This window comes from Schistocerca americana, chromosome 3 (assembly GCF_021461395.2).
Source record: "Schistocerca americana isolate TAMUIC-IGC-003095 chromosome 3, iqSchAmer2.1, whole genome shotgun sequence".
Lineage (NCBI taxonomy): Eukaryota > Metazoa > Arthropoda > Insecta > Orthoptera > Acrididae > Schistocerca > Schistocerca americana.
In genome coordinates, this window is record NC_060121.1 from 312,079,674 (window position 1) to 312,099,902 (window position 20,229).

At 44.6% G+C, this 20,229-nt stretch overlaps 1 pseudogene; it reads right to left on the minus strand.

Moving 5' to 3' along the window:
- Positions 1 to 13,569: 13,569 nt before the first annotated feature.
- LOC124607714 lies at positions 13,570 to 13,687 on the minus strand (annotated as a pseudogene).
- Positions 13,688 to 20,229: the final 6,542 nt, after the last annotated feature.

Consider the following 20,229-nt stretch of genomic DNA (forward strand, 5'->3'; position numbering starts at 1 on the left):
ATGTTCTATGATGAGGCGTGGACGTCAAGACTCCATCCCCTATTCGTGTTTTTACTGTCCTTCAACCACTTTTCGTAAATCGTCACGACAATGGCACGCAAACAGCCCACCAGCTACGCCGTTCTCAAGATGTTCGTTCCCAGACGGCGGGCAACAACACTGCTCTTTTTGCAAATGGCTTATGTCAGTGGATCTCCTTATTTGCGGCCTGTATTGTCTCTACAGTTATTCCCAGTTTGTCTCCTTTCCGTCTATATATTTTTCTTTCTTTTCATCTGCCCACAATGCAACCAGGCGCCTTTTAAAGTGGTCGACAGTGATCAGTTTTGGGCATATGAGAAAGGAAGGTCACTTTCAGATACAATAAAATTGCTACCTATTAGACCATATAAATAAATGGTCCACAGTTCGAACAAATTCACAAAAACGGAATGGAATTTCAGCAACAGATGACTGAATATACTACATCGGTGCTTAACCAGATCCTTGAGGGGCTCATAAATGGTGAATACTCTAACAGAACCTACACTGCCGTCTGGAGAGAGGCACCCAAGATCATGTTACCTTTATAATTTTGCCGCAAAGTATTAATGGATGGAGAGGGGAGATGAAATAAGAGCCTTTCATGACGGTGAGACAATAATTTGAATGGACATTCTACATCTACATTTATGTGATTGCTCTGCTATTCATAATGAAGTGCCTAGCAGAGGGTTCAATGAACCACCTTTGAGCTGTCTCTCTACCGTTCCACTCTCGAACGGCACGCGGGAAGAACGAGCACTTAAATTTTTTTGTGCGAGCCCTGGGTTCTCTTATTTTATCGTGATGATCATTTCTCCCTATATAGGTGAGTGCCGACAGAATGTTTTCGCAATCGGAGGAGAAAACTGGTGATAGAAATTTCATGAGAAGATCCCGTCGCAACGAAAAACGCCTTTGTTTTAATGATTAGTGACGGAGTGAGACTTTTCTACTTTCCGTTGATGTTTGCCGATTTCATTGATGGGTGGCAACAACAGGCAGCAAACAGTACACGACTGACTGTGTACTGTCAAGTAGTCGACCTGGAGATCGAAGACGGAAGAGCTGCGAAAATAAGGTGGGACAGAGTGCATATGAGAGCTCGGAAATGTTTTAAATTACGTATATGGAGTAATGTTCTTCATATTTATCAAGGTTAAACAGCAGTATACATCGATAAGCTGTGACTACTCGTATTACTTCATAGTGCCATTGAATCAGCCTCCCACCTTTTGTGTTATAATTATAATAAAACGAAAGCGTAGTGTTGACTGACTTAACGGAAAATAAGTCTACTTTTTCAGACCTCTATTTCCTGAATATTGCTGATGAGAAGGAGTGTAGTAATCAATTATTTCGAGGCGATTTCAGCATCTTTTTGTAAGTACTAAATCAAATTATTATTTCATCAGCCTTCCAAGGAAGAATATACGACGGTGTACAATGCAACACATTTGTTTTCTGAAAGCAGGTTTGTTTCATTCAGAATTCTAACATACCATATTTTCCCTCACTCTCTTGGCTAAAAATTCCTCTTTTTGTATATAATCTCTGTTCAATGCGACGCCCTTACGCCGCTTTACTGGGAGCGCCCGAATGCCCGCATGGTACCACTCTATGGGTCAACGTCGAAGCCAACGTCTTGGTGTATCAATAACCTGATCATCATCCACGTACTGCTTCCCGTTGAGTGGATCCTTCATTGGGCCAAACAGCTGGAATTAGGAACTTGAGAGATCCGTGCTGTTCCAACATTGCATGAATCACAACTGTGTGCGGATGCCGGTACGGGGGAGATGGGACAGGTTTCCGCGACCTTCCGCTGATGGCAGATGCCTCGTCCAACCACTCTTCGTGCTTTTGATCACTAAAAGGTCACCGTAGGCTTTCCGAAAGCATCTATGAATATCTGCGACGGTCTGGTTCTCCGCCATAGGAAACTCAATGACAATTCTCTGCTCGGAATGCATCTTCGTTGTAGACGCCACTTTCAAGCCTACGTACAGCACTGCCACCTGTCGGAACTTAGTGAAACTATAGAGGCTCAAGCGATAATATTCCACGATGTCCCGCAACGAATACCTCATTTTTTTCAACCGAAATTGGGTGGGAAAAAATGTGTTACACTACTTATTGGACGCCCATCGCAATAAAAAAAAAAAGTGCTTACGAACTCAGTGATTTGCTTCCAGTCGATGATGTATATCGCGTAACGAAGCTTTCTAATGTTGTACAGTGACGTAGCTAAATATTTTTCGGGGAGTTTAGTACATAGTTTTGATTATATTAAATACGCTGCCGTATTTCATTATCTGTTTACTGTTGAATCGTGTAACATTTTTGTTCTTTTTTTTGCCATGCTAATTTTTGTGCTTGACCGCTTTTCGTAATGTATGAAGAATATTGTGACAAACGGAATTTTCGTATGAGGTTGCGTCGTTATCAGTTGGCAAAACCGGTATTGGCTAACTTCGAAGCGACGTAATTTTTTTTTCTGTTTGGTGTATCATGCAAGTCCATTGAACCCTGTTATCGGAATCACGTGATCGCCAAGGATTCCATAACGCAGTATTTATTTTATATGATAATTTATTTTGACAAAATTTCAAGTGCTGTGCAAGAAGTTTGTCTGAAACACGTTACGATAAAAATACTCTGCTTTCGCCTAAAGCCAAGGAAAGATTCCTGGAAAATAAAATTAATTGTATGCCAGTCGTATATCTGAAGCAGATCATCTAACTTTATATATCTGATTGTAGATGCTACAATTGTGATAGCTACTCCGCTGTTATACGGTAAAAAAGCGTTGTTACATGTCTGAATGTGATTGAAATTGAAGTATAAACTAAATCTAACACTTGCTAATAAAGTATTTGTCGTTTCGCTTCAGCGAACTGGCGGCGGCTGTTTGCTGGTTGTCATTAGATGTTGTGTGCTCCTAATCGGGTCACTGTCTTTGGATGATGTACCGTGTGATCAAAAAGTCAGTATAAATTTGAAAACTTTATAAACCACGGAATAATGTAGACAGAGAGTTAAAAATTGACACACATGCTTGGAATGACAGAGGGTTTTATTAGAACCACCCCATATTGCTAGACGCGTGAAAGATCTCTTGCGCGCGTCGTTTGGTGATGATTGTGTGCTCAGCCGCCACTTTCGTCATGCTTGGCCTCCCAGGTCCCCAGACCTCAGTCCGTGCGATTATTGGTTTTGGGGTTGCCTGAAGTCGCAAGTGTATCGTGATCAACCGACATCTCCAGGGAAGTTGAAAGACAACATCCGACGCCAATGGCTCACCATAACTCCGGACATGCTTTACAGTGCTGTTCAAGAAATTATTCCTCGACTACAGCTATTGTTGAGGAATGATGGTGGACATATTGAGCGTTTCCTGTAAAGAACATCATCTTTGCTTTGACTTACTTTGTTATGCTAATTATTGCTGTTTTGATCAGATGAAGCGCCATCTCTAAATGGTTCAAATGGCTCTGAGCACTATGGGACTCAATATCTTAGGTCATAAGTCCCCTAGAACTTAGAACTACTTAAACCTAACTAACCTAAGGACATCACGCACACCCACGCCCGAGGCAGGATTCCAACCTGCGACCATAGCAGTCCCGCCGTTCCGGACTGCAGCGACTTTTACTTTCACGTATTATATATATAACCAAAGAAGCTGTTTCTTGTAATGGTTATTCGGAATCTAATGATTGTCCTTCGCTAAAATATCTGCCGGAATGTTTTGGGGCACTGAACTAAAAGAACGGCGTTGATAAGATTTCAGTTAACAGAGCTATTCTTGAGCGAGTGCTTGTTAACAGTCGGTCCACTTTTTATGCTACTACTGCCAGCATCTTTGTATCTGATATTTAAAACACAGAAAATTTAAAACATTGCTATTTCCCTCAAATTCAAAACACAGTGGCTCTTCTTGAGGTTCAGTCTGTAAAATATGCGTACACGCAGAAATAATGTACACTTTTGTTGAGAGACCGTTCAACTGTAGTTTCAATAATCTTATATCTTTTAGCAATCAAAAGGCAAAACATTGACGAAGTATCCATTTAAAAATCAAGGAAGTAACTAAACTTGAATATAGATCTGATAATACTTCTTTAACAACTAAAGAACAATGTGCAACGATATTGCAGCCGACTAAAGACGATCTTATTGCGACTGCAGACTCACCCAGCACTTTCGTCTGACGCCCAGTTCCTTATATCGTCTGTGATCTGCATCGCATGGGCTTCGATCGGTCGCGTCGTTTGGTGAATCATGAAACACAGAAAAATACAAAACGACAAGTCCACTCTTTTAAATTTATCCGCCTATGTCAAAACTGTGACACTGAAGCGGTAGAAAAGCGAGTGCCGGATTTTATTTACTTTTGTAGCACTAGAGCCAATGGATGTTGCCACTTCGCCGTAGTTACTGGCGGTGCTGCTGTTCTTGTTGTTGTTACTGCTGGTGGAGTTGTGACAGTCAGTGGCAGGATCTGCTGCTGTGCTTTCAGCAGTGTAGAAACCAAGTAACAGTTCAATACATGTCGTAAAAGAGCAACAAGACACGCGGCTCTTTTGCAGCCTCGTCACCGATTAACTCTGTTGTATCATTAGTCGCGATACCGAGAATAACACAAGGTTAGCTCCACTTCTTTCTTTACCCACTGGCCGTGAGGCAGATAAAGCATCAGGCGCGGGCCGCTACTAGGCAGACGGCTCGATATCGCTCTGGCGTGGGCTGCCTCGTGTATAATCATCCTCTCATCAACGAGTTGATTTTGTGATTCATGTAAGATGTGTCTCGAGCAATGATTTAGCTATCGCTGGAGAGTACAAATACAGACTGTTTACTGGGCTGTGTGTTAGCATTACTGACGACTGCTGATTTTTGAGGCCACCGCGTCCTCCAATCCTAGTAAAGTGTGAGCACCTTCGCGGTTGTATGGGTGCTGTTCTGTGTTGCCAAAACCCGGATATGATGCATTACGAATTAAATCTTGTCTAGAATGATTACACATTCGTTAATGCCTCACAGTAGCAGTTTATATCAGTTATTCACCATTCCGATATTTTCAGGTTGTATTTACTGTTTGCACTGCAACAGGTACTAGCCCAAAGTGCTAACAACACCGGTAGTATTAAATGGCGTACCACAAACTCAGAAATACAATTCTATTCAGTCTCTGAATCGAACATGCAGTGAAGGAAACCAAAGAAAAAAATTTGGAAAGAGATTTAACTTTCAGGAAGAAAAAATATAGGCTTTTTGGTTTGTTAGTTACAATGCAATACTATTAAAGACGGAAATGGACCTGAAAAAACAGTTGAACATACTGAGTAGTTCTGGAAAAGAGATTATCACATTAACATTAACAAAGGTGAGGCCGGCCGAAGTGGCCGTGCGGTTAAAGGCGCTGCAGTCTGGAACCGCAAGACCGCTACGGTCGCAGGTTCGAATCCTGCCTCGGGCATGGATGTTTGTGATGTCCTTAGGTTAGTTAGGTTTAACTAGTTCTAAGTTCTAGGGGACTAATGACCTCAGCAGTTGAGTCCCATAGTGCTCAGAGCCATTTGAGCCAACAAAGGTGAAACAAGGAGAATCTAAGGGAAATAGATGAGGAAATAAGATACTAAAAGTGGTAGGTGAGTATCTCAATTTGGGCGGCAAAATAACATACGATGTTTGAAGTAGAGAGGATATAAGATGCAGACTTATAACAGTAAAAAGATTTGTTCTAAAAAAAAAAAAAAAACAGAAATGTGCCAACAGCCAGGTGCTACGGATATTCTTCCGAAATTATTTGTCTGGAGCGTAGCCTTCTACGGGAAAGAGGACCATAAACAGTTCAGATAGGAAAAGAAGAGAAGCTCATGAAATGTGGTGTTACAGAGTAACGTTGAAGATTAGACTGGAAGATCGGATTACTAATGTGGAAGTATTGGTTCTGATTGGTGGATTACGAAGTTTATGGCACAACTTAATTAAAATAAGGCATAGCTAACCTAACGTATAACTGCTAGTTTACTGCATTATTAAATAATTGTACACACATCAAAAAAAGTTTTGCATCACCTCGGTTCCGAGAGTTCCGGAACCTATACAGAAAATTGGAATAGAGATCAACACAAACATCATTTCCGCCATTTTTATTGCTCATGAAAACCACACATTGCATGTTGCACCACCATACAGCGAGATCTTCGGAGTTGGTGGTCCAGACTGCTGTACACACCGGTACCTCTGACACCCAATAGCACGTCCTCTTGCATTGATGCATGCCGGTATTCGTCGTGGCATACTATCCACAAGTTCATCAATGCACTGTTGGTCCAGATTGTCCCACTCCTCAACGGGGATTCGGCGTAGATACCTCAGAGTAGTTGATGGGTCACGTCGTCCATAAACAGCCCTTTTTAATCTATCTCAGGCATGTTCGATAGGGTTCATGCCTAGAGAACATGCTCGCCACTCTAGTTATACTGAAGGAAGTCATTCACAAGATGTGCTCGATGGGGACGCGAATTGTCGCCCATGAAGAAGAACGAGCCGTCAATACGCTGCCGATAAGATTATACTATCGGTCGGAGGGTGGCATTCACGTATCGTACAGCCGTTACGGCGCCTTCCATGACCACCAAGGCGTACGTCGGCCACACATAATGCCACCCAAAACAGCAGGGAACCTCGACCTTGGTTCAAATGGCTCTGAGCAATATGCGACTTAACTTCTGAGGTCATCAGTCGACTAGAACTTAGAACTAATTAAACCTAACTAACCTAAGGACGTCACACTCATCCATGCCCGAGGCAGGATTCGAACCTGCGACCGTAGCGGTCATGCGGTTCCAGACTGAAGCGCCTAGAACCGCACGGCCACTCCGGCCGGCGCCTCGACCTTGCTGCACTCGCTGGACAGTGTGTCTAAGACGTTCAGCCTGACCGGGTTGCCTCCAAACATGCTCTGACGATTGTCTGGTTGAAGGCGTATGCGACACTCATCGGTGAAGAGAACCTGATTCCAATCATGAGCAGTCCATTCGGCATGTTGTTGGGCCTATCTGTACCGTGCTGCATGGTGTCGTGGTTGAAAAGATGGACCTACGCCATGGACGTTGGGAGTGAAGTTTCACATCATTCATTGTATTGCGCACAGTTTGAGTCGTAACGCTACGTCCTGTGGCTGCACGAAAAGCATAATACAACACGGTGGCGGTGCTGTCAGGGTTCCTCCGAGCCATAATCCGTAGGTAGCGGTCATCCACTGCAGTAGCAGCCCTTGGGTGGCCTGAGCGAGGCATGTCATCGACAGTTCCTGTCTCTCTGTATCCCCTCCGTGTCCGAAAAACATCGCTTTGGTTCACTCAGAGACGCCTGGACACTTCCCTTGTTGAGAGCCCTTCCTGGAACAGCGGTATTCGCCGTCTAGGCATGGTTGAACCGCAGAGAACACGAGCCGTGTAGCTCCTTCCTGGTGGAATGACTAGAACTGATCGGGTGATGCACCCTCTCCGTCTAACAGGAGCTGCTCATGCATGGTTGTTTACATCTTTGGGAGGGTTTAGTGACATCTCTGAAGAGTCATAGGGACTGTGTCTATAATACAATATCCACAATCAACGTTTATCTTCTGGGAACCGGGGTGATGCAAAACTTTTTTTTGATCTGCGTATTTCAGCATGTTATAAAAACAAGCCTTACTTACCTCATCTAGGAGATGATTTTGGATCATTAAATCTTGGTGCATGAGCATATTTGCAAATAAAAACATTTATGCTTCATTTCCTTGATTAAGTGACCAAGAACGTCTTGAGCGCGAGGTCGCAAAGATCCAATGATGTTTGTCTACTATGCAATCACAATATTGGTTGCTAATGGCAACAGTGGGCTGGACTGAAGGTATCCAATGATGAGTTCAGCATGAGGCTAGGAGTGTAGTTGTACTGTTTAGTCGGCGCGTAACCCACAACAGTGCTACAGTGCTAGTGGTGTTGATACAAAGGAGAGCAATGGCAACGATAAAAAAGCAAACATTGCACGATATCTAAGCAAAAGTTACCGAAGTTGACATTTCGTCGGAAAGGAACCCAAGGAATTTCGGAGAGTGATAAGGAAGTGACATGTGAAATAATAGCGTTTCTGCACGATGGATCAGTGGAGTGTGTGGTGTCGTATACGGTAGACAGTGCGGGCAATGAACATGAGGGATTCGATGATGACGAGACGTGTTTAACAAGTGAAAGTGCTATTGAAACACGTGTCCAGCCATGCTGTTCGTCATCCTTGTCGGACAGGGTGCTACAAGCCCCGTCTCCAGTGGAATGTAGAAAGGAAAATCGTTTTCCAAGGAGTGGGTACTAAACATAATTACTTACATGTAAGAGCATCAGCTGCATAGTAAAAAAAGCGATTGTGAATAATATTTCGAATAAGTGCGTAGCAATGTGACCATGCAGTGAACAAGAAAAACCACGTATATTCAACGGAGGACAAGGCGAACTCCTGTCAAACCTAGTGTTTGTGCGTTTCTAAGATCCTCGATAGCCGGCCTGCTGTGACCGAGCGGTTCTAGGCGCTTCAGTCCGGAACCGTGCTGCTGCTGCGGTCGTAGGTTCGAATCCTGTCTCGGGCATGGATGTGTGTGATGTCCTTAGGTTAGTCACGTTTAAGTAGTTCTAAATTCTAGGAGACTGATGACCACAGATGTTAAGTCCCGTAGTGCTCAGAGCCCTTTGAACCATTGATCCTCGATACAGTTTACAGGATGCGCATAATACTGTCCAACGACGTTATGTACATCAAATTGCGCGCTGCATGGATTACAGTTGATTTCAAGAGAAGCAGTGGATGGTTGCATAGCTTCAGACTGTGCTACACAACTGGAAGACGTAAGATAATGAAATTTCGACCAAAGCCATCAGCCTGACGATTCAGAGCAAATTGCAGAACCGACCCGAAAATTTGTTCATGAGATAGACTTATCCCATTGTTCAGTAAGGAATTTGTTCTCAACTCCGACCAATCGAAATTCATATGAAAGGAACCTTGGAAATTAGAAGTCCCAGGAGAGATGTCAAGATCAGCAAACATCAATGCCTTGACGCATTCTTATACAATTATGCCGACTGTCAATTTGGATCGTAAATTTGCCGGTAAGTTATGTACTGTGCTGCGAGAAGTTGGAGGTGCTGTCCTACTGCGATTCTTTCTCATGTGCGTGATCTTGCAAGAGCAGTAGGGAATATTTACGTCACAGTAAGCAACAGTGGGGGAATGGGCATAAGAGAACTGCAACGTATGAGGACTGACTTCGGCTAATAGCTGGTCAAAATGACTTGCTTTCGCTTGATTCCCCGTCTGCGTATGAAAATCCTACACCTGTAGATCGAAGTATCCCTTCTGAAAAAAGTGTAACACTACAATTCATACCACTTGAAATCAGTGGACAAATTCAGCCTCTGTATGTTTGTTTTTTCCGTGCCTATGAAACGTATTATCGCACTACCTGCAACTACACCTCACAGAACAGCCAGGTTCATGATAAGCTCCACCACAGACCGTTTCGTATTCGGTTGCATGCCATCACATTATATCAGTTTTCATTACCCCGTTACACCAGCATGAACCTAAATGCATTGTTTAAGTGTGATCACTTAGCTGAACGTCTTGCATGGTATATAGCTCCCAAGGATTTCGCCTTGGACCTTGATGATGCGACCCGTTGTATTCACTGTGGCGCGCCATTTTTCATTCGGTGTTCATGCGCAAGTTAATGGTTTGTTTTGAACATTTCTTGAATGTCGACGATGTCCATTTTGTGAATTGTAATACATCCCATACATTCCCATACATTCCATTTTCTGCTGCCCTCCTGACACACATAGTGAGTCATTAGCAGCAAATACTTTTCCTATCATGAATGTTAACAAAACACTTTCAAATTAGCATTACTCAAGATTAATCTTCGACCTCGCACTCAAGGGATTCCTTGTGAGAATGTGACATTGTCGTCCATGACGCAAACTAAGACAGTAGCAAGGTAGAGAATTACCATCGATGCAGAAAGTAAGCCTAAGAGAAAACCAAGCAGAGCCTCAGGCAACGATAATAATGAATTACACGGTCGTATACAGTTACACGAACAATGTAACAACGCAGAGTCTCCTGCTGTTACATAGACCAAAATGTTCTCGGACTTCCGGCCACGTCAAGCGGTTATAATGTCACGAGCTTTCGATTAAGCGCTACTTCACCATTGTCAAGTGTAACGGCTATCGATGGGCTGTTAGTACGCCCTTGCATACTCTAGCTGCCGGCTGTGAAGTCACTGATGTTCACAGTATCCCCAGATATCGACATACACTGATTCCGCGTTAGATGCGCCCGCATCTACCTCGCGATCGTCGTACCCCACATTGTACTGAGCTGCAGGTAGCCGTCTCTATTAAGGTAATTGGTGAGATTTACTGCGATGATGAGCAAAGAAAGACCATTCACTGCCTCTCTTCGATGACCTCGTCCACCGCAAACAAAACGGATATCTTGGCCACATCGTCCACGCCTTCATCCGTCGTCACCCGACCCAGAAGTGCAAGAACGTTATCAGACGTCGATAACCTACCCCAAGAGCTCAGCCACTTACACAAGGTCTTCAGGAACAACGGCTACGACGTTCACCAAATAAATGAGGAGATCTCGAGCAAGAATTACAGTAAGACCACCGACCAAGAGCAGGAAAAGAAACATCCTTTTTTGCCTTTCTGTGCTCTCGTGTCGGAAAGATAAGCCGCTGCTGAAAAGAGACAAAACGAAATCGATCTTCAGGCCCCCGATAAAAATTCAACAATTAATGAGACAAGTTGAAGATGCGGCAGGTCTTAGAACACCTGGTGTCTACAACATACCTTATGAGTACGGCCAATCTTACGTTGAACAAACAGTGCGCACGGCAGTACAGCGAAGAAAGGAACATGGGAGATTTTATCGCCTATTCCACCCAGAAAAATCTACTTTGCTGAGTACTCTCTAGGAAACGGTAACAGACTAAAGACGGAACCTCTGCTGTGGCTCACACTAATGGCTTCGGGAATGAATAATCAAAAAAGCTACCGAAATAAAAATCCCCGATAATATCCTTAACAGAGACGGCAGGCTGCAGTTCAGCGCGACGTGGGATTTACTGACAGCGAGAATGAGGTGGGCGTATCAAACAGAGAGCCATATATGGCGAGACGGTGAGCACCAGTGACGTCACAGCCGGCAGTTACAGTACGTGAGGGCAAACTAGCAGCCCATCAGCAGTCAATCCACTTGACCATGGCCAAGGCATTTTAACCACTTGACGCAGCTAGGAGTCCGAGAACATTTTATTCAATTCCATAAACCATTTTTCGGCAGGTAATATTTGACAAATGAGTCCACAACGTTTGTTAAATTAATCGATAATAAATTCTTTTGCACAGTACGTTTTTCTAGTGTAGATATTTAAGATTTTACTGATGTATTACTATTTATTTATTATGAAATTTCTTAATTATTTTACAATTCGATGAATACCTACATATATTCAGCAATTATTAATTACAGTTGTTCATTTTAACTCTGCTTTAGATTAATTAACATACTTTTATGTGACAAAAAGAGGCTTCACATGCTGTAAAATAATGAAGCACCTGTCACGTCCATGTTGTTATTATCAATTGTACATTATGCATGAACTGAATTTTAAGTCAGGACCATACAAAATACTTAAATTATTAAGTAAAATTGTTAATTGTCTATACAAAATCGTAAACTGTTGGAACAGCTCTGAAATGAGAAGCTATAGGCTCAACATTTGCCGGTGTATCGGGTTCTGCACTAAGCGTCTCGGTCCAAAGAAGAACTAAAAATCTAAGAAAATTACATTACACTTGTGCTGAAGTGAAATGTGGACGATAAACTATTCAGGAAAGCTTCTGAAATGTCATTGCTGAGTGGAATGTTTCACTGAGTGGGTTCAGCCGCCTGTCGAAATGAGTGTTTTATCTCCGGTTTCACTGAGTGGGTTCAGCCGCCTGTCGAAATGAGTGTTTTATCTCCGCACACATTGGCCCCTTTCACAGTGAATATGTAAAAGTTGTATCGTATGTGTATTTGTAGAGCGTAGGTGAGTGTGTTGGACTGTTATAGTGTGGCGTTATGTTCATGTTGTATGAAGATGTTGAGAGAGTGGAGGAGGCGAAATCTGGTGTCGGCACATAGTCTACTCCGCCCCAGTAGTACCAAGGGGGCCACCATGCTTAATGTCCACACTCGACGGACAAATCAACATCAACAGTGAAACACGTCCTCACCTCACGAGACATTGCAGAGAGATTTGGAATTTAATAGAGGACATTAGAGCAAAGACTGGTAATCAGGAACTTTACCACCTCCTCTCCTCCCTTTGCCAGCCAAATACTGGCAGTGAAAATTTCATCCACCAGAGATCGAACCCGCGTACCTCGAAGTCGAGTGCCACTGCACAGTGGTGCGTCGGCGACTTTATCTGCGGGGAAGGGGTTTTGAGATGTATTAGAGAAGAATGCTGAAGATTAGATTTCTAGATCGCCTTACTGATGAGAAAGTAATGAGTAGGAAATGGTGAGGGAAGAAATTAATGACAGAAGTCAAGTACTCATCCACAGACGTCAAGGAATCGTCAATTTCGTAAAGGAAAAGAGTGTTCCCTCAGCATCGCCCACCGACTACATTACGTTACCTCTGTTGTACTTTTGTTCATCTTTTAAGTTCTTTTCAAACCTCTACCCATTTCGTTCAACTGATCTTCCACAACCATTGTCATCTCCGACAGAATTACAATACAATCGGCGAATGTCAAAATTGTTGTTTCTTATCCGCGAACTTTAACCCCCTTTCCAAATTTTACCTTGGTTTTCTTTATTGCCTGTTCAAAGTATAGATGAAGGTGTAACAGAAGTAAATGGGGAACGTAAATGGGAAAATATGTAAGAAAAACGTTGTAGTTGTTGCAAAATCCTACTAGGTAACCTGTATTGGAAGAAAACTGTTCCAGCAATATGCACTCACCATCATGTACGTCGCGGAGAGAACATGCGAATAAGATAAGAGACATTATTAGCGTGGGTACAGAGCCATGTAGACTATCATTTATCCCTCTTTCAATACGCGAATCGAACAGGAAAGAAAGTCGATTACGCTCGTAAGAAGTATGGTCCTCCATGCACTGTTCTGTGGCTTGTGAAGTACTTGTACAGGTACATAAGATATTAAAATTAATAATTAATACATTCGTATACCAACTTTCAGCTTTTTTCACTTGTTCTGCCTGTTTTTGCACTCCGTATTCAGACCACAAGTCGCCCATAGGGACCATCCGACCGCCGTGTCATCCTCAGTGGAGAATGCGGATAGGAGGGGAGTGTGGTCAGCACACCGCTCTCCCGGTCGTTATGATGGTTTCTTTGACCGGAGCCGCTACTATTCGGTCGAGTAGCTCCTCAAGTGGCATCACTAGCCTGAGTACACCCCGAAAAATGGCAACAGCGCATGGCAGCCTTGATGGTCACCCATCCTAGTTCCAGCTACGCTCGACAGCGCTTAACTTCGGTGATCTCACGGAAACCGGTGTATCCACTGCGGAAAGGCCGTTGCCACGCTTGTTTTTGGGCGATTCTTAATTATCTACATCTACAGATTGGTCCTCAAGCCACCTTAATGTGCGTAGCGGATGGTGCTCCCTACCACTACTAGTGCCCTTTCCTGTTCCATTCGCAGGTAGAGCGAGGGGAAGCGACTGTCTACATGCCCCGTATGAGCCCTGATTTCTCGTTTTTTATCTTCGTGGTCGTTACGCGAAAAGTATGTTGGCGGCAGTAGGATGTGTCTGCAATCAACTTCAAATGCCGGTTATCTTTTTTTAATATCTTTCATCGAAGAGAATTTCGCCTTTCCTCCAGGTACTCCCATTTGAGTTCCCAAAGCATCTCCGTAATTCTTGCGAGTTGTACTGACACACCGGTAACAAACCAAGCCGCCCGCCTCTTCATTGCCTGGATGTCTTGCTGTAATCCGACCCGCTGCGGATCCCAAACACTCGGGCAGTACTCAAGAATAGGTCGCACTAGCGTCCTATATGCGGTCTGCTTGACAAATGAACCACTTTTTCCTAAAATTCTCCCAATAAACCGAACTCGATCACTCGCCTTCCCTAAACAATCCTCACATGCTCGTTCCATTTCATATGTAGCTTTGCAACGTTATGTCCAGATATTTAAAAGACGTGACTGTGTCTAACAGGACTCTACTAACGCTGTATCCGAGCAATACGGGTTTGGTTTTCCTACTCATCCACATTAACTTACAGTTTTCTACATTCGGATTCAGGTGCCATTCATCAAACCAACAAGAAATTTTGTCTAATTCGTTTTGTATCATCATCCAGCTGTCGCCCACGTTCGAGACCTTCCCGTACGCCACAGCATCACCAGGAAACAATAGCAGATTGCTGCCCACCCTGTCCGCCAGATCATTTAAGCACATAAGCGTGATACAGGCAACCCATCCGGATAGTCAAGCACGTCAAAGTGCCCCTTCCGAGATTCGGGATGGAGTGCCGGGTCCTTATCTAATCCGTCCGGCGGATCAAGGTGCAGAACCGCCGTGACGACCAGAGACTTTGAGATGGTTTCCCACATCTGACTAGGCGAATTTCGGGCTGCTAGCTACGGTCCGCCTCCGTTCAACAGTGCGCAGACGTTTAGGAAACGACTCTACACTTTCATGTAGGATAACACTAGACGCAGACTGTTGGGTTACGCCAACTCCGTTCCGGGAGGGAAACGGATGGCGTCAGGAAGGGCACCCAGCCACCCTCTACCACTAACATTGCCAAATCCCGTGAAGATACAGAATGAGGGGCAGGAAAAAGAAGCAGCAGCATGATATAGGCACTCTTCGTGAGTGTGAGATCCCATCCACAAGGATGAATAGTGATTCATCTTGCGGGACCCGGAGCTATAACCGGATCTTTGTATCGAAGCCGCTGGGGTTTAGCACTCAGGATAGGAAAATGCGAGTAATATTTTGCCGTTGCAGGAACTAGCTGCAGTTTCATGGCGATGTATTCTTTGTATTCAAATCTGCTTGTTCTGTACGTTTTCGGCAAAGAGAGTGGCCCTCTCTTTTAGGAGGCTGCCGTACTTTCAAGAAACAAGACGCGGTCTGACGTGCAGTCGTCGCTCGAGCAATGCATTCAGCCTCGTTGACGAGGTCGCTCCCAAGGCCTCTCTGCAAAAGACTTTCATTTGAAACGGCAGTATTGCGTATCTTAAACTGTACGATTTGTAGAGATTTTCCCCCTCGTTGAAATAATGAAGTTGTCTGGCCTGTGTACATTTATAATACAATGGACGGTTGTGGTGACTTTCACTCCACTCCCACATCTTCCGCAATCACCTGCAGTATGTGACGAGGCGTCAAGATTGCACAGCACCCGTTAGTGCGACCTTCACTTCGCTACTCCTCGATATCCTCTCGATATAACGGGATCCGCGAAGCCGGACAACTTTTCTGTTATGCAGCTGCCGATGAACGAGGTATGCGCGCCGTCGTGTGAGTGTTATGAACACCTGTTGGCGCCCAAGGTAATAGGCGCTTGTTAATCTCACAACAGTTAGACGAGCGGAAAATGACTCAATCAGATGCTGGTAGGTTTCTATGGTTATGTTGTCAGCAGTGCTTACCACAGCTGTCGAAGAGTACGTGCTGTTCTAGAGTCGCTGAGCAAGGTAGTCTCGGATATGTTCACGTGGTACCACAAATTCGTGACCGAGAGAAGTGTTCTGAACCCTGGAAGTCGTTGATACAGTGATTTACGCATTCTTTTAATTGTATGTCGACGAGTATCATTATGCCACAGAGCGAGCTGGCGCACTGGTTACCACAATGGATTGGTTCAAATGGTTCAAATGGCTCTGAGCACTATGGGACTCAACTGCTGTGGTCATCAGTCCCCTAGAACTTAGAACTACTTAAACCTAACTAACCTAAGGACATCACACACATCCATGCCCGAAGCAGGATTCGAACCTGCGACCGTAGCAGTCACACGGTTCCGGACTGCGCGCCTAGAACCGCGAGACCACCGCGGCCGGCACACAATGGATTCGCATTTGGGAGGACTAAGGTTTAAATATCTCGGAACAATTGTAAATGAGGAGATTGAAAGCTCAGAAGAAATTAAATCGAGAATAGGACAGGCCAGAAGTATCTTTAATAAGATGAAAAATGCATTCTGTTCGAGAGACATTTGTTTAAACACAAAAATGAGGTTGCTAAGATGCTATGTATTCTCAAAATTATTATACGGAATGGAAGCGTGGACATTGAAAAAGAAGGACATGAACAGTTTAGAAGCTTTTGAAATGTGGGCATATAGAAGAATACTTAGAATTAGTTGGGTGTCGAGGATTACTAATCAAGATGTCCTAAGAAGAATGGGAAAGGAAAAAGAATTAATTAAAACTATTAAAGTAAGGAAGCTACAATATTTAGGCCATGTTATTAGGGGAGTAAATTACAAAATATTGCAAATAATACTAGAAGGGAAAATTTGTGGGAAGAGAACGAGGGGTAGAAGACGGACATCCTGGATTGACAATTTAAAAAATTGGTACAACTGTTCAACGTCAGAACTCCTTAGATCAGCCAAATCAAGATCAGAAATTGCCATGATGACAGCCAACCTTCTTAGAGGAGACGGCACATGAAGAAGAAGAAGGTTTAAATCCACTCCTGACCACTCATACTCGTATTTAGGTTTTCAGTGACTTCCCTCAATTACTCCAGCCAGTGCCCTGATGGCTCGTTTTCTTCCCCATCTTTAAAAAATTCCGAGCTTGTGCTCCGCCTCTAATGAACTCGATGTTGATGAGTTCTATGGCGTCGCCGGAGGTCCCTCTCCCGGCTACGGCCAGAGTCCATGCACTCTCGGCAAAGGGCTGCGAGCGCAACAAATTACTCGACTGCTGCTCCGCATCTTTAGTTGGAAACATTCTCTGCTGGACGTGGATTTATTGTCAGGAAATTCTACACTCTTAAAACCAGTTTAAATAAGGCTCGCCAGCCTCGCTTTTATCCCAGAGACAATATTAAAGTGGTTGGTATTCCTGATAGTATGAGAGGACTGGTCCGCCCGGTTAGTCGAGCGCTCTAACACACGGCTTTCCGGATCGAGAAGGAGCGCCTGGTCCCTGGCACGAATCCGCCTGGTCGACTTGTGTCGAGGTCCGGTGAGCCGACCAGTCTGTGGATGGTTTTTAGGCGATTTCCCATTTGCCTCGGCGAATGCGGGCTGATTCCCCTTATTCCACCTCAGCTACACTATGTCGGCGATTGCTGCGCAAACAAGTTCTCCACGTACGCGTACACCACCATCAAAAAATGGTTCAAATGGCTCTGAGCACTATGGGACTCAACTGCTGTGGTCATAAGTCCCCTAGAACTTAGAACTACTTAAACCTAACTAACCTAAGGACAGCACACAACACCCAGCCATCACGAGGCAGAGAAAATCCCTGACCCCGCCGGGAATCGAACCCGGGAACCCGGGCACACCACCATCATTCTACCACACAAACATAGGGGTTATAGTCGTATGGTGTGAGACGTTCCCTGGGGGGGGGGGGGGGGTCCACCGGGGGCTGAACTGCGCAATAACCCTGGGTTCGATTTGGGGCGGCGGAGGGGTGAAGTGGACTGCGGTAGTCGTCGTGGGGTTGTGGGCCACTGCGGCTGCGGCGGGGACGGAGCCTCTCCGTCGTTAATAGGTTCCTGGTTAACATACAACATACAACATGAGGGGACTTCCAGAAATAAGTTGGCCATGATTACGACAGGCGAGTAGCTTCTACTGAATGCTTCACACCGCACTTTAAGTGACACACATACATGACGTTATTTTCCGTAAACAACTATCGAAACTTTCTGCCAGCTGTTCAGTTCCTCGACCCTAGAAATCCGTTCCTTGGTCACGGGGCCCTTTGAGAGCCTCTGTGTGAGGGTCTTCATCGTCGGAAGATCACTCTCCCCCCTCCCCCCTCCCCCCGTCGTCGTCCCTTCCTCTCCAGCCCCTCCCAGAGGTTCTTTCTGCTTTCCGGAAACATGGAAATCACATGGTGCAAGTTTTGGACTTCCTGATCAGCATCATCTATGTCTGTGCGCTCTTGATAAAATTGTTGACATCATTTTACTACGGCTGGACACGATATTTGGACCGTGTATCGCCTGAATTTTACCGCGGATATGTGAGTATCTTAGACGTTTTGCCCACAAGAATCGTACTGTCCCGAGTACTTCAACTATGGATTAAGTTTCACTCGTTCACTGTTCTCCTACAGCAACAGGTCTCTACACGAACCTCATAACGACTCTGGCAATTCGCCGCTCTTGTTTTGGTAAGGTTTTAAAATGAGACAATATATGTAACTTACTTTTAAACACTCCATGCACTCATAAATGCCCTGTAGCAATCCAATGCCTTTCTAAGTACACTTTGATTTGACCACTGCATTGGAAAACAAATGTCTCAAACACTCGCTACATGTCTTCGAATTATATCTAATAATGTCTGCCGATAATATCCACAAAAAAGTACTACAGTTCAAAGTGAATACTCGCTGCCTGGGGTCCAATCAGACTGCGAAGTTTCGTCAGTGCCGCTCCGATTTTTATGACTCAGTTACACTCACGTCGTCCGCTAAGTCCTTTGATAAGTACCGCCGCTCTGGCCACAAATGGGCTAATCGGATCCGATGGACTGCCTGTCAGACATCAGCCAATGGTATCAGGTGAGTGCGGTATGGAATGGTGGAGGAGAGAGAGAGAGAGAGGGGGGGGGGCGGTGTTCAGCACACTGAAATCCCGGCTATTGGCGAGTTAACAGACGTGGTGTTGCCACCGCTCGGCTACGCAGCTCCTCAAGCCTTGGGACCACGAACCGTTCCAGTGTCCCACCAAGGAAAAAATCCCTACCAGTAGCAGGAATCGAATCGAGTTCCTCCTCATGGCAGCCAGCCGCGCTGCCCACTAAGCCACGGAGGAAGTCACCAGTTGTTTTTCACAGCCAGTATTGATATTCCATGAAATGCACGTTCCGCACCTCTGCTGGATATGATGGCTGGCGCTACTCAATAAACCGAGTACCGGTCTCCAAGTCCCGTTTAAACTGAAACCTCCTTCCCGATTTATTAGGTTTTTCTCACATGTTTATTTTCTTAGGCTCGTTTAGTATGCTGCCCAGAAACACGTACCACGACACTTAGCGTATTTCATTCCATGTTTAAACTGTCGGCAGTACTCGGAGACAGGCGATCATCATGCTTGTTTTAGTCGGACCTGTCTCTGATGTTCTTTGCACATGTCAACTGTTCTAAGAACGTGCGCCACATAAGACGAGAGGCAACGGCTTTTCCTTTATGTGGGAAATCTTCAACTTTTCATGGATTAATGAAGGTACTCCATCATTCGTAATTCTTACCAAGTAGACATGACAACAGACATGGAGTGAATTCAGAGATGCGCTGGTAGGACCGTAACGGACCGGTATAGTCCGTACGAAAGTGTAACAGATATGCTCGGGGGACTTCACGGCGATGCTTTAGAAGAAAGTTGACGTTGTTCTTGTAAAACGATATAGCGTATATTTAGAAAACTAGTATTAGAGGAAGAGTGTGTGTCGGTTCTGCTGTTACCCTCATATACAGGGTAGACCATTTTAATCCTGGGGAATAACTCGGGATGGAGTTGAGATACAGCAAATTATTTAGATGAAAGTTGTAGGTGGCAAAGACGATCACGCACTGTTAATTGCCATGATCTTGAACGTGATTTTCAAGGTTATTTGAAGATTAAACTGTTTTTTTACACTGAAGAGCCAAAGAAGCTGGCACGCCTGCCTAATATTGCGTAGAGCCCCCGCGAGCACGCAGAAGTGCCGCAACAGACTTGTCGTGGACTCGAGTAATGTCTGAAGTAGTGCCAGAGGGAACTGACACCATGAATCCTGCAGGGCTGTCCATAAATCCGTAGGAGTGCGAGGGGGTGAAGATCTCTACTTGCAAGGCATCCCAGATATGTTCAATAATGTTCAGGTCTGGGGAGATTGGTGGCCAGTAGGAGTGATTAAACGCAGGAGAG